The sequence below is a fragment of the Pleuronectes platessa genome, chromosome 11 (genome assembly GCF_947347685.1).
Source record: "Pleuronectes platessa chromosome 11, fPlePla1.1, whole genome shotgun sequence".
Taxonomy (NCBI): Eukaryota; Metazoa; Chordata; class Actinopteri; order Pleuronectiformes; family Pleuronectidae; genus Pleuronectes; species Pleuronectes platessa.
In genome coordinates this window covers 1,885,318-1,895,582 of record NC_070636.1, presented here as the reverse complement: position 1 = coordinate 1,895,582, position 10,265 = coordinate 1,885,318, and positions in this window count along the sequence as shown.

Here is a 10,265-nt window from a genome sequence, read left to right as displayed (position 1 = left end):
ACCTGTTTGCTCAGCAGCACTCCGGCGCCCCCCTGCTGTGTGGCCGGTGATTGAAGATGTGTGTGCGTCTCTATTGAAGCTGTGAGTCCAACAGGAGGTCGGGCAGCACGTCGGACGAGCTTCAAACCCAGTGGTGGGCCCTCGAGTGGTCGACCTGAGGGCCCCAGTTTGTTTAGCTGCTGTTCAGTTAGAGTGCTCTTAAATGGAGATGTCTGCTGCAGTGTGTGTGTTTCTGTGTGTGTGTGTGTGTGTGTGTGTGTGTGTGTGTGTGTGTGTAGGGGGGAGATGGTGGAAGGGACTCTGGGGTGATTAATGGCTTCTCTCCCCCTCCGTTCACTCACTTCGCCCATTTGCAGCTGATCACCTGTTCTCTGGTCACAGGGAGGGGGGTCTGTGTGTGTGTGTGTCTGTGAAAGAGTGTGTGTGTGTGTCGGGGGGGGGGGGGGGGTGGGGTGACAGTAGATGTTATTGATTTTCTCCTGGAGTGTTGTTCCCTGTCTGCAGTTGGTCTGTGTGTGTTCTTGCAATTTGTTGGGTTAATGAATATATTATGTCAACCGGGGTCCTCACAAGAATGTCAAGCGTGTGTGTGTGTGTGTTGCCTGGACCTAAATCTGTTTACACTGCTGCATTATGGGGACCAAAGGCAGAGTAATAATAATAATAATAATAATAACTTAGCTCTATTAGCGGCTTTCAACAGACGCTACATGTGTCAATAGAGACCAGAAGAGAAAGCAAAGTCATGAAAGCACGTATCTTTGCGGCACCGTGAACACAATCTGTGTGTGTTTGTTTTCAGCAGAGCAGCTGCAGGATTTGGAGCTTTTTAAGGAGTCGCTCGTGTCTCAAAGTCCCAGATCAGAGGCAGGAAGTCGTCACGACAGCAGATCAAAGGACGAGCGGACTTCCTGTTTCATGTTGGATCTTTTCCCTGCGAGCCTCTCGAGGCCTGCGCTTCACAAACAGCTGTAACTCCGTGAGCCCTCGTTCCTCAGAGTCCGATGAATTCGATCTGGTGTGTTGGCCGAGCGGCTCTTCAGGGACCTGAAAACACCGAAGCCCGGCCACAGATAGCGTTTGACACTCAACACCGTATACAGCGCTGCCCTCCATTGTCCGGGCGGCAGTAAGGAGATTCTGTCTGTCATCTTTGGCAACAATAGCAACCAGCTGCCTTTGTGCCGCCAACAAGTGCCGTCATTCACCCCCACAGACCCATCGGTCAACTTAGACAGGCTCTCTTAGACAGTCTGGGTGGAATGATGTGGTCGCTGCCCGCCGGGCAGGTTTCCTGGCAGAGGACGTGGGTGGAGTCTGTTGCCGAAGGTTTGGGACTGTTACCAAAATTAGCAGATACACACGATTAAAAAAACAATCTCAAAAGAACGACCTCAAATGACAGAAACCACATTTCATTTGACGTGTGCTCTGATTTCTTTTTTGAATGTTGTTCCGTGTCCCCTCTGCTAACATGGAGGAGGCCGGGCTTTACGATGAAGGCGGAGAAGGAAAGAAGAAACCAGTGAGGAGAAGAATGTGAAGAGATAAAACAGAGGAGAGAGTGAGATAAGAAGAAGTGAGAGGTGAAAGAAAGAAGTGATGGATGAGAAGCGAGGGAGTCGGGACGAGGGAGGGAGGTAGCACGGCCATTGTCCCCCCCCCACCCGCCCGTCTGTGCCGGTGGAGCTTCCTGCGCTGGCGGTGTTGTTTTCTCTTCATGTGGTTTACAGCCCCCAGGATACAGGGAAGTGTCCGGACGTCTTCACTCACTTCCTGTTCAGCACAAAGCCGCCCGCTGCCGCTCTGAAGATCACAAAGATTATCTCCAAACGCTGCCGAGCACGAAACACGAGACCCGAGCGGCACAGCCACACCCACGACACGTCCCGTACACAATCCCCTTCACATCAAATCCCTCCACTGGACCATGAGCAGGTAACAGTTATTATACTGGTGCTGTGCCCCCCCCCCCCCCCCCCCCCTGAGGGTGATGTGCAGTGAGTCGGCCTCGCTGCCATGTGACCTGCTTCACTGCAGCTATAGGTCGGACGTGTGGATAATTTCTGTCACTATGATTGTGATATGAAATGTTTCTGCCATTTCCAACTGGTAGTTTTATATTTATTATTAATTATAGCAGCTTAATGAATAGTTGTAATAATCATAATAATAATACTGATATAGTAGTAGGAGTAGTATTAATGGTTGCTATAATAATTAGATCTGGATCCTGCCGTTCTTGCGTCTCGTTTCTCTTTCTTTAGTTTCTCCCTCTCTCTTTCCTTCTGTCTCTTCCCTCCTTTATCCACCTGCCCTCATTTTCTCTTCCCTCTCTCTTTATCGCCTCCATCTCCCTCTGTCTCTTTCTCCTCACCTCCTTACTCACATGTCACCTCCTCCTTTCTAATCTCCTTATCGCTCCTCCGATCTGCGTCTCATCCCTCCTTCCTCTCGGCCTCCTCGCTCCCTCTCTTCCGGCCTCAGCGTCTCACTGTTGCTTTCTTTTCTTTTCTTTTCTTTTCTTTGTTGCATAATCTCTGTCACTGCTCCTCCAGCCGCCGGTTGATTGACGGTGACAAGACGGGGAAGTGTTTATTTTGATGCCTCTTGTGTCTCATCTGACACGACGTGTAATTATTTCATCAGAGGAGAAATGGCTTCTGTCGAGTTTGTAGGAGGTGTGTGTTTATGTGTGTCTGTGTGCTTGTGTCTGTGTGTGTTTTGAGACCTGATGTGTGATCATGTTTCAGGGTTTGTGTGTAAACAGATTTCTCTTGTCGTGCTGCCACAACATCTCAGATTGATGTAAAGAGAAATGTTCAGTGACACAAACACGTCTGTTTATCGTTTCCTCTCGTTGCTTCGTGCAGACTTTAGTCGTCACATCTTCAAATCTGATACGTGTAATTATTTTGTGGTTCGATGCTAATGTGCTCTGATAGGATCAGCTCCACCTGCCTCAGCTTTTCTAATCCTGCATCTCACTTTTGTCACATTCAACAAACTCCCTTAACTGCAGTAGGTTGTTGTTGCTTGTTTAACCTCGACATGTTCAAGAGGAGGTGCAGGATGCTGGGACTCGATCACCGGGCACTTTTTACTCTGCGAGTGTGACGTGACGTTCGCTCCTTCCAGGAAAAACCTTTCTGTGAGTCCGTCTGTCAGTTTGACGGATGACCTGACAGCCGCGTGACGGACGGCCCAGACTCCTGGGAGTGTGCAGGGGCCACAGATGCCTCTGAAAGTCGATCCCATTGTGTCATCTTCAGTCTCCTTCACTGCATTTTCAGTTGTCGTACAGAGAGGAGGGGGCAGGGCAGGGGGGGGGGGGGTGTACAGTTTAATAAGACTGTTTTCACAGTTGTTCTTCTTCCCCTGGAGACCGTCGTCCTGGGGCTGAAGGTCACGGCACCTCGATGTCAGGGGTTCCAGCCCCGTGTTTAAACCTCAAAGTTCAAAACTGTTTCTTGAAAATGATGTTTGTACATTAATAAACTTTAACAGCAAATATGTTCTTTAGGAAACGTTGCTTGATTATGCTCAGAGGTTGTTCTTTGAATGAATACCACTAACTTAAACTTTATAAAAACTAATGACGTTTGCACCTTATTTGGCACATTTTGACTTTTTAGGTTTTGATGCAAGGTTTTGTTTTTCATCTTTTACACCTCTATCATTTTTTGTGTTTTATCTTTTAAAGTGTTTTTAGTGAAGGTGCAATATTAAACTCACTTTTATTCTGGGTCTTACACGATATGTCCCTCTGTGGTTTATTGTCTGTTGCACAATGTTGTTCTGCAGAGTGTAAAGTATGTTTGATTTGATTTGAGTCGAGGAGAAACTGAAGCAGAGTTCCAGAGGCACAAACATGTTAGAAAAGTTATTTTCTTTCTGTTTAAAAAGGGGAAACAAAGACTGGAGCTGAACAGTTTGTGGAGAAAACGATAATGAAGTACTTTATTCAAACATACCAACTCCAAGACATGGAGCAAACACGTGAAGCTTCAGACTCTCAGAGAGAAACGTCAACATCTTCCATCTTTTTGATCCTTTCTCTCTTTTCACTGCTCGAAGTCTTCCCTGATGAAAGTAGGATCTCTGTTTCCCAGACGGGATGACTGCATGTGTTTGCAATGCAGACGCACCACACGCTTCACAATCCCTTTCACTGCGTCAAAGTGCCTTTTAAAAGTGTTTTCACAAATAGCGTCACCACATGAGAGTCTTTAAAGGCCGACACTCGCTCCAGTGTGATTTATAGATTCCGGCTTTTCAGAACTAAGTTGTAATTTCTTTTTTTGTCTAATGCAGTAATAACCCTCATGTGGTTTGTTATTCCATGTCCAAAAAACCTCTTGTTTGTTAATTGTCTTGCCAACATGTGATGGAGTCAGAGGGACGACAGGCGAGAGACTCAAGGCACCAGGCCGCTCAGAGCTGCTCCTTCCTTCCAGCACTTCTGTCCATAAAACGCAAATGTTGAGGGAGTTCAGTGTAAATCCGAACTCTCCTGGATCAGCCACGTCTGCATCGGCGAGTTTTCAGGAACAGAAGAAGTCAGAGGAATTCCTCTGTGGCGTCATGCTCGTTAAAGAAATTGTGTTTCCTTGTAAAGATTCACGAGGTGACAATATCACAGCCGCCTGGTTGAAGTCACTGACCTCGGTTTAAACACAAGCGTCTTCGAAATCGGGACGTAACAAAACCATTTGCCTCTTCGTGCCTGGTCGGGACGGAGCTGGACTTGGTTCGGATCAGCTCAGATTTTTCAGACACTTGCTTTGTGTTCGGGCGATTTGTTGTTGTGAAGGTTTGTCCAGCTGTTGTCTCCAGATGTTTCAGTTCTTTCTCTGTGATGCAGATGTTAACGCGCTGTAATAAATCTACCGATCGTCTACAAACAGTTCGGTCACAATCGATCTCGGCTCGTATTGATACCAACTGTCTGTATTTAATACATGATCTTTCCAACATTATTCTCTGCTGCATCTGCTTGACATTGATCTTAAATTTCATTCATTCTGGCCCTAAAAACAAAAGCAGAAACCCTGTTAAACAGTAAAAAAGGATTTGAGACAGAAATGTTTTTCTCCTCAGATCTTTCCACACAAACGTCTTTATTGTCGTGAATCTAAACTTGGGATGTTGAGTAAAGGCCGAATGAGGAAAGAGTAAAAGTAGATGATCTGGAGACACAGCTGGTTTTTAAATAGCTGCTGTTTTTGTTTTTCACGTTTTGTTCTGTAAATGCAGTTTTGCACCATTTGCTTCCAGTTAAACCGAAGAGTCCGAATGTGAGTGTTTGTTTTAGGAAATCCACAAAGCTGACGACACGAGCCAAATGTGACCCACAGCCCCATGCAGCGTCTCTCTTTCACAACTTCATGGACACGCAATGGAAGCCAGCGGACACACACACACACACATACTCTCTGTGTTTCCATGAAGACAAAATTACCACAGATTAGAGAGCTGTCACTGATGCACATAAACAACTGCTCCTCTCACGACTCCAGAGGAAAACTTGGTGTGGGAGATTAAATCACACACACACACACAGACACACACATTTATTATTGCATTGACATTGACTTACACTGATTTCCAGGAGACTGATATTTCGTTCACCCAAAACATGAAGCAATATTTATGCGTGATGAGATACAGAGTAAATCGCACATTGCGGAATCCAAGAGATTTGAAATTTGCATAATTTGCTTCAGTGAACTTGGACAAAAGATTTGCGTGATGCAATGCAAAAGCAAATCAGTGATGAGAAGGAAACTCATTTAAAAAACGCTCCTGGCACCGACTGTCAACACGTCCTCATCTTGAAATGTTATGAGGAAGGTGAGTCATCATGATGTGACTGTGTAAAGTGATTTGGTCCCCACGACATGAGTAACACCTGGACCCCCCCCCCCCCCCCGCCACACACACACATAAACACACACACACACACTGTGACTTGCTGACTCCAGTGGTCCAGCGTGATCTCCCTTTGACCCCCTGTTGAACTCACAGACCTCGGGCCCTGCACCGTTTCCACGACAGCTACAGAGCAGAGGGCCCGCCCCCAGCTGACTTTCAGTCGTATATGGGGGGGGGGGACAGCGGCCGCCATGATACCCGTGCCTCACCCAGCCCCCCTCCCCCCGAGCTCAGTGGGGCAGGATAATGGGCTAATCACTGTAAAACCAGCACGCTGACTTACCCACAACCCCCCACCTCCGCTGCCTTCGGTAGGAGGTTGTGGTGAACAAACTGAGACTCATTCTCACTGACGACTTTATTTATAGTTGATTCTCTGCACACTCACCATTTTACTGCTCTTAGTGTGAGTTTCATTCAGCTCAGACGACTTCACCTCTAGCGAGTGAAGAGACGACTTCAGTCCAACGTCACTGTCATTAATAAACACATTCAATAAAAAGCAGATAGTTGTTCACCTGCTGACGCCTGCAGTGATTTCATCACCTCTCATCTCTGCTCACCAGGTGGAGGGTTAGCTTTCATTCCTGTAAGTTTGTTTGTGTATTTGTCTGCAGAATTAAAGCAGAAACAACCGAACAGATTTCCGTGAAACTTGGTGGAAGGATGAGACTTCAGTCAATAAGGAACTCGACCAATCAAGAGTCAGTCTCAGCTGTCAATCAAGTCTGTGTTTATCTCATCAAATGACAAATTAAACCAAACTAGAAATCAGAAACATGAAAACAAACACGATCAATGTTTTGGGAACGACCTGAAATGACAGAAACCATCTTTGAGAAACATTTATTTAACGTTTACTTTGATTTTTTAGGCTCCGACAATTCCTGTTTACACCAGTGGTCAAGTGTTGTGTGTTTTCAGGCGTGTTATGGGTTAAAACTGATGCAGAGCCAAAACACTTGTGTCGACACAGACAATGGTATGGATGTAATAGCCTGAGTTGGATCCATGTCCCATCTGCTAACATGGAGGAGGCACCGGGGAGCGATCCAGACGCTTTGTCTGGGTTCCATCCTGGCATCGAACATGTGAACATCGAACCCCGTTGTACAGCAGCAGTGTTAACGACGGAGGTTTAATCTCCCGACGACTTGATGGTGCAGACGTGTGAACCCTGTGAACGCCACAGTTTCACCATGCAACCTTCTTTCGTAACTCCTGACCGCGCAGCCCAGTGTTTCCAAACAGTTGTGACTGTGTCAGTGTTTCTATTCGGGTCAGTTGTGGCAGCGTCGTGCTGCACCATGTCATTATGGCTGGAAGAGCCCATGACACCAACAAATAACACAGCAGAGCAGAGGGATCTGTTTATCCTGCCTTCAGCTACATTTGGACAACCCCCCCCCCCCCCCCCCCCGCCCCCCTCTGTTGTGTAATCTACCAGTGTCACATGCACCTCGCTCCGTGTAACTGAAGTGGTTGAGAAGAGTGGAGGGCGGGACGGGGCAATAAGAATAAGAAGCTTGGTTTCATTTCAGCCGGGCCGGTGCCAAGCTCCCCATTGAAAATACATGGGTCCACGTTTCCATGCCTCCCCCTGCCATGGCAACAAAACACGGAAATGTGAAAACAATGTGAGCGACACAACGAGCCGCACAATTATCGAGTGAGGAGGGGCCACTTAGTGGATTTGAGAGGCCTGGGTTGTGGATGGGGGCCACTCGAGGGACGCCGGTTGATAATTGCCAGATCTGGTCCTGGATCTGGTGTTGGGTAGAGTGCCACCACCACCCCCCCCCCCAGCTGCAGAGGCAATTAGGCTAATGGAGCTCTCGGTCGGCCGCACATTACGGGTCTGGATCAGGGTGTCACTCCAGCACATGATGGACACTTTATTTTCCTCTTCTCTCCTCCTGATACGCTCCATTATGAAATATGTGCAGAGTCCGTTGACCTGTGGAGTCACGGCTGCTCGCTGAACACAAAGCAGTTCTTATTTTAGAATATATAGATTAAAAAAAATGAATAGATCCAGATGTTCCCCCGGAGTTAACATGTGCATATGTTGTATGTTGTGTATATCTGACTGGTTGTCTAAGATTTTTTTCATTTAGATCATGTTGGGAAGAATATTAGTAAAATAATTTCACAGCTGTAGTAACACATACATTCAAGACAAATGACCTATCAATAAATAAAAAGACACTTAAAATGATGCGTCTGAAAATGAGAACAACAAAACAAGAATAAAACCGTCCAATCTTTTATAATATAATAATTTCTACAAAAACGATAATGCAGGATTATCTGCATCTCCTCCTCACCTCTTCCATCACTTAGTGAAAGCCTTTATTATCATGATTATCATGATTAGTGGCTGTGAGTGTGTGATTATTAGCTCTGGCACATTTCAGGATTCACAGCCAAAAACTACTTTTGCTGATGTCAAATTTTAATTAATGTGACAAACTGAAATAAAACCGATGCCTTCACATGCTACAGGTCGGCACACAGCCGTTACTCAAACAGTCTCCGGATCCTCGTCTGTTGCATCAGGATCCAAACTCCTACATTTCCTGCAGGAGGAGGAGAAACACACTGGATTGTGAAAGTGGCCCATCAGCATGTTGCACATGTACGACGCCTCCAGTTTCCCCACCACTGCTGCTGCTGCTGCTGCTTTTGAGCAAACACTGGTGTTGTAACCGATTCTCTGAGGCCAAACTCTTGTCCTGAGCACTTGTGGGATCTCGTCCGCGGTCGAGCTGCTCACGAGACCGTCGATTCCCATCACTCCAATCAATGAGTTCCATTAGGGAATAGCTACACCTCCGTCTCTTTATCAAAATATCCTACAAACCTTACAAATCTTGTTGAGCAGATCAAATACATGCACGGACAAGTATTCAGCCATTTGAAATGAGATCAGGGAGCACTCAGGCTCAGTTCAAAGGTAACTGGGAACTTTTTAGGGAGTTTACATACGTATCTGTTCTTATTCTACATAATTCTCTTTTCATAATGACAACGAACATCTTGTAAGTTTGATCAAACAAAAAATGTTCACGCGTTGGATCCATTTCAACACAATAGATTCAGAAAAGGCATCAGTGTTTGTTTCCCAATATAATCTTTATTTTATCAATAAAAGAAATCCCCACTCGCTGTGGATCTGAACACTGCAGCCGGAGAGACTCATGAGGACATCATGAAGACATTTGTGAGGACACACTGACCTCTAGTGTTGAGATCACATCAACACACCCAACCTCAATAGAGAAGCCTCTTGTTGTCTCTCTGTTCTTTGACCCTGACAGGAAGACGTGAAGAAGAATTCTGTCTATGTTCAAGACCTTTAACTCAACTGTTTTGCCCGTAGACACTCCATCCTGTTGGTGGGAGGAGCTTGGGATTGAACCAACAACATCCTGGACAACTCAGTCCACTTTCACAGTAAAGTATCCACGAAGTTTCCAAAATATTAAGTACTGAGAAATTATTGTTTTTAGTTTGATTTAACTGTCACTTCCTAAAAGGAAGCAACAACAAAAGGAACATTGTGCTTTTACTCTGAAGACGAACAGGAAGTGATTCTACGGATCTTGTTGCAGTGACAGATATCAGAACCAATAACAATAATCTGGATTTTGAAGAAGTTACTTCTTAACGATATTCAGTAATGTATCTAGAGGAGTGATAAATTGACAAATAAACATGAATGTATGTTTTCAATGTGTTTTCCTGCTTCAGATGCCGGTTGCACACACACACACACACACACTTAACCAAACACACACACACACACTTAACCAAACACAAAACACTCTTAACCAAACACATACTATTCATTACTTCCTTAATATGAATTTGGTGAAACAGCAGCTTGATGAGAGAAAAGTCTAATGAGTTTTTCTCCTGAAATTTCAAAGCTTAAATAAAGTTTTCATTCAACTGTAACGATATTAAAAAGTTTATAAAAACCCAAATGAAGCAGGTTTGAGTGTCACACTGATAATTAAAGAGCTGAATGTGTTTTGATATGAAATCTGGTGGGAAGTTTGGGAAGACAGACATAGACCCAGAGAGAGAGAGAGGAATAGACCCAGAGATAGAGAGAGAGAAAAAGAGAGAGAGAGAGACTGGCTGGTTTAAAGGGGACATATTATGCCCATTTTACCACAATTGATATGGTTCCTTTGGGTCTTAATGAAATGTCTGTAACATTTTTTGGTCAAAATACCACAAGGATCATTTAAAACAGCACCTTTTACCCTGTCAAAAACAGCCCTCCTCAGATTGACCTGTTTTGAGTGCCCCGCCCCCCCCCT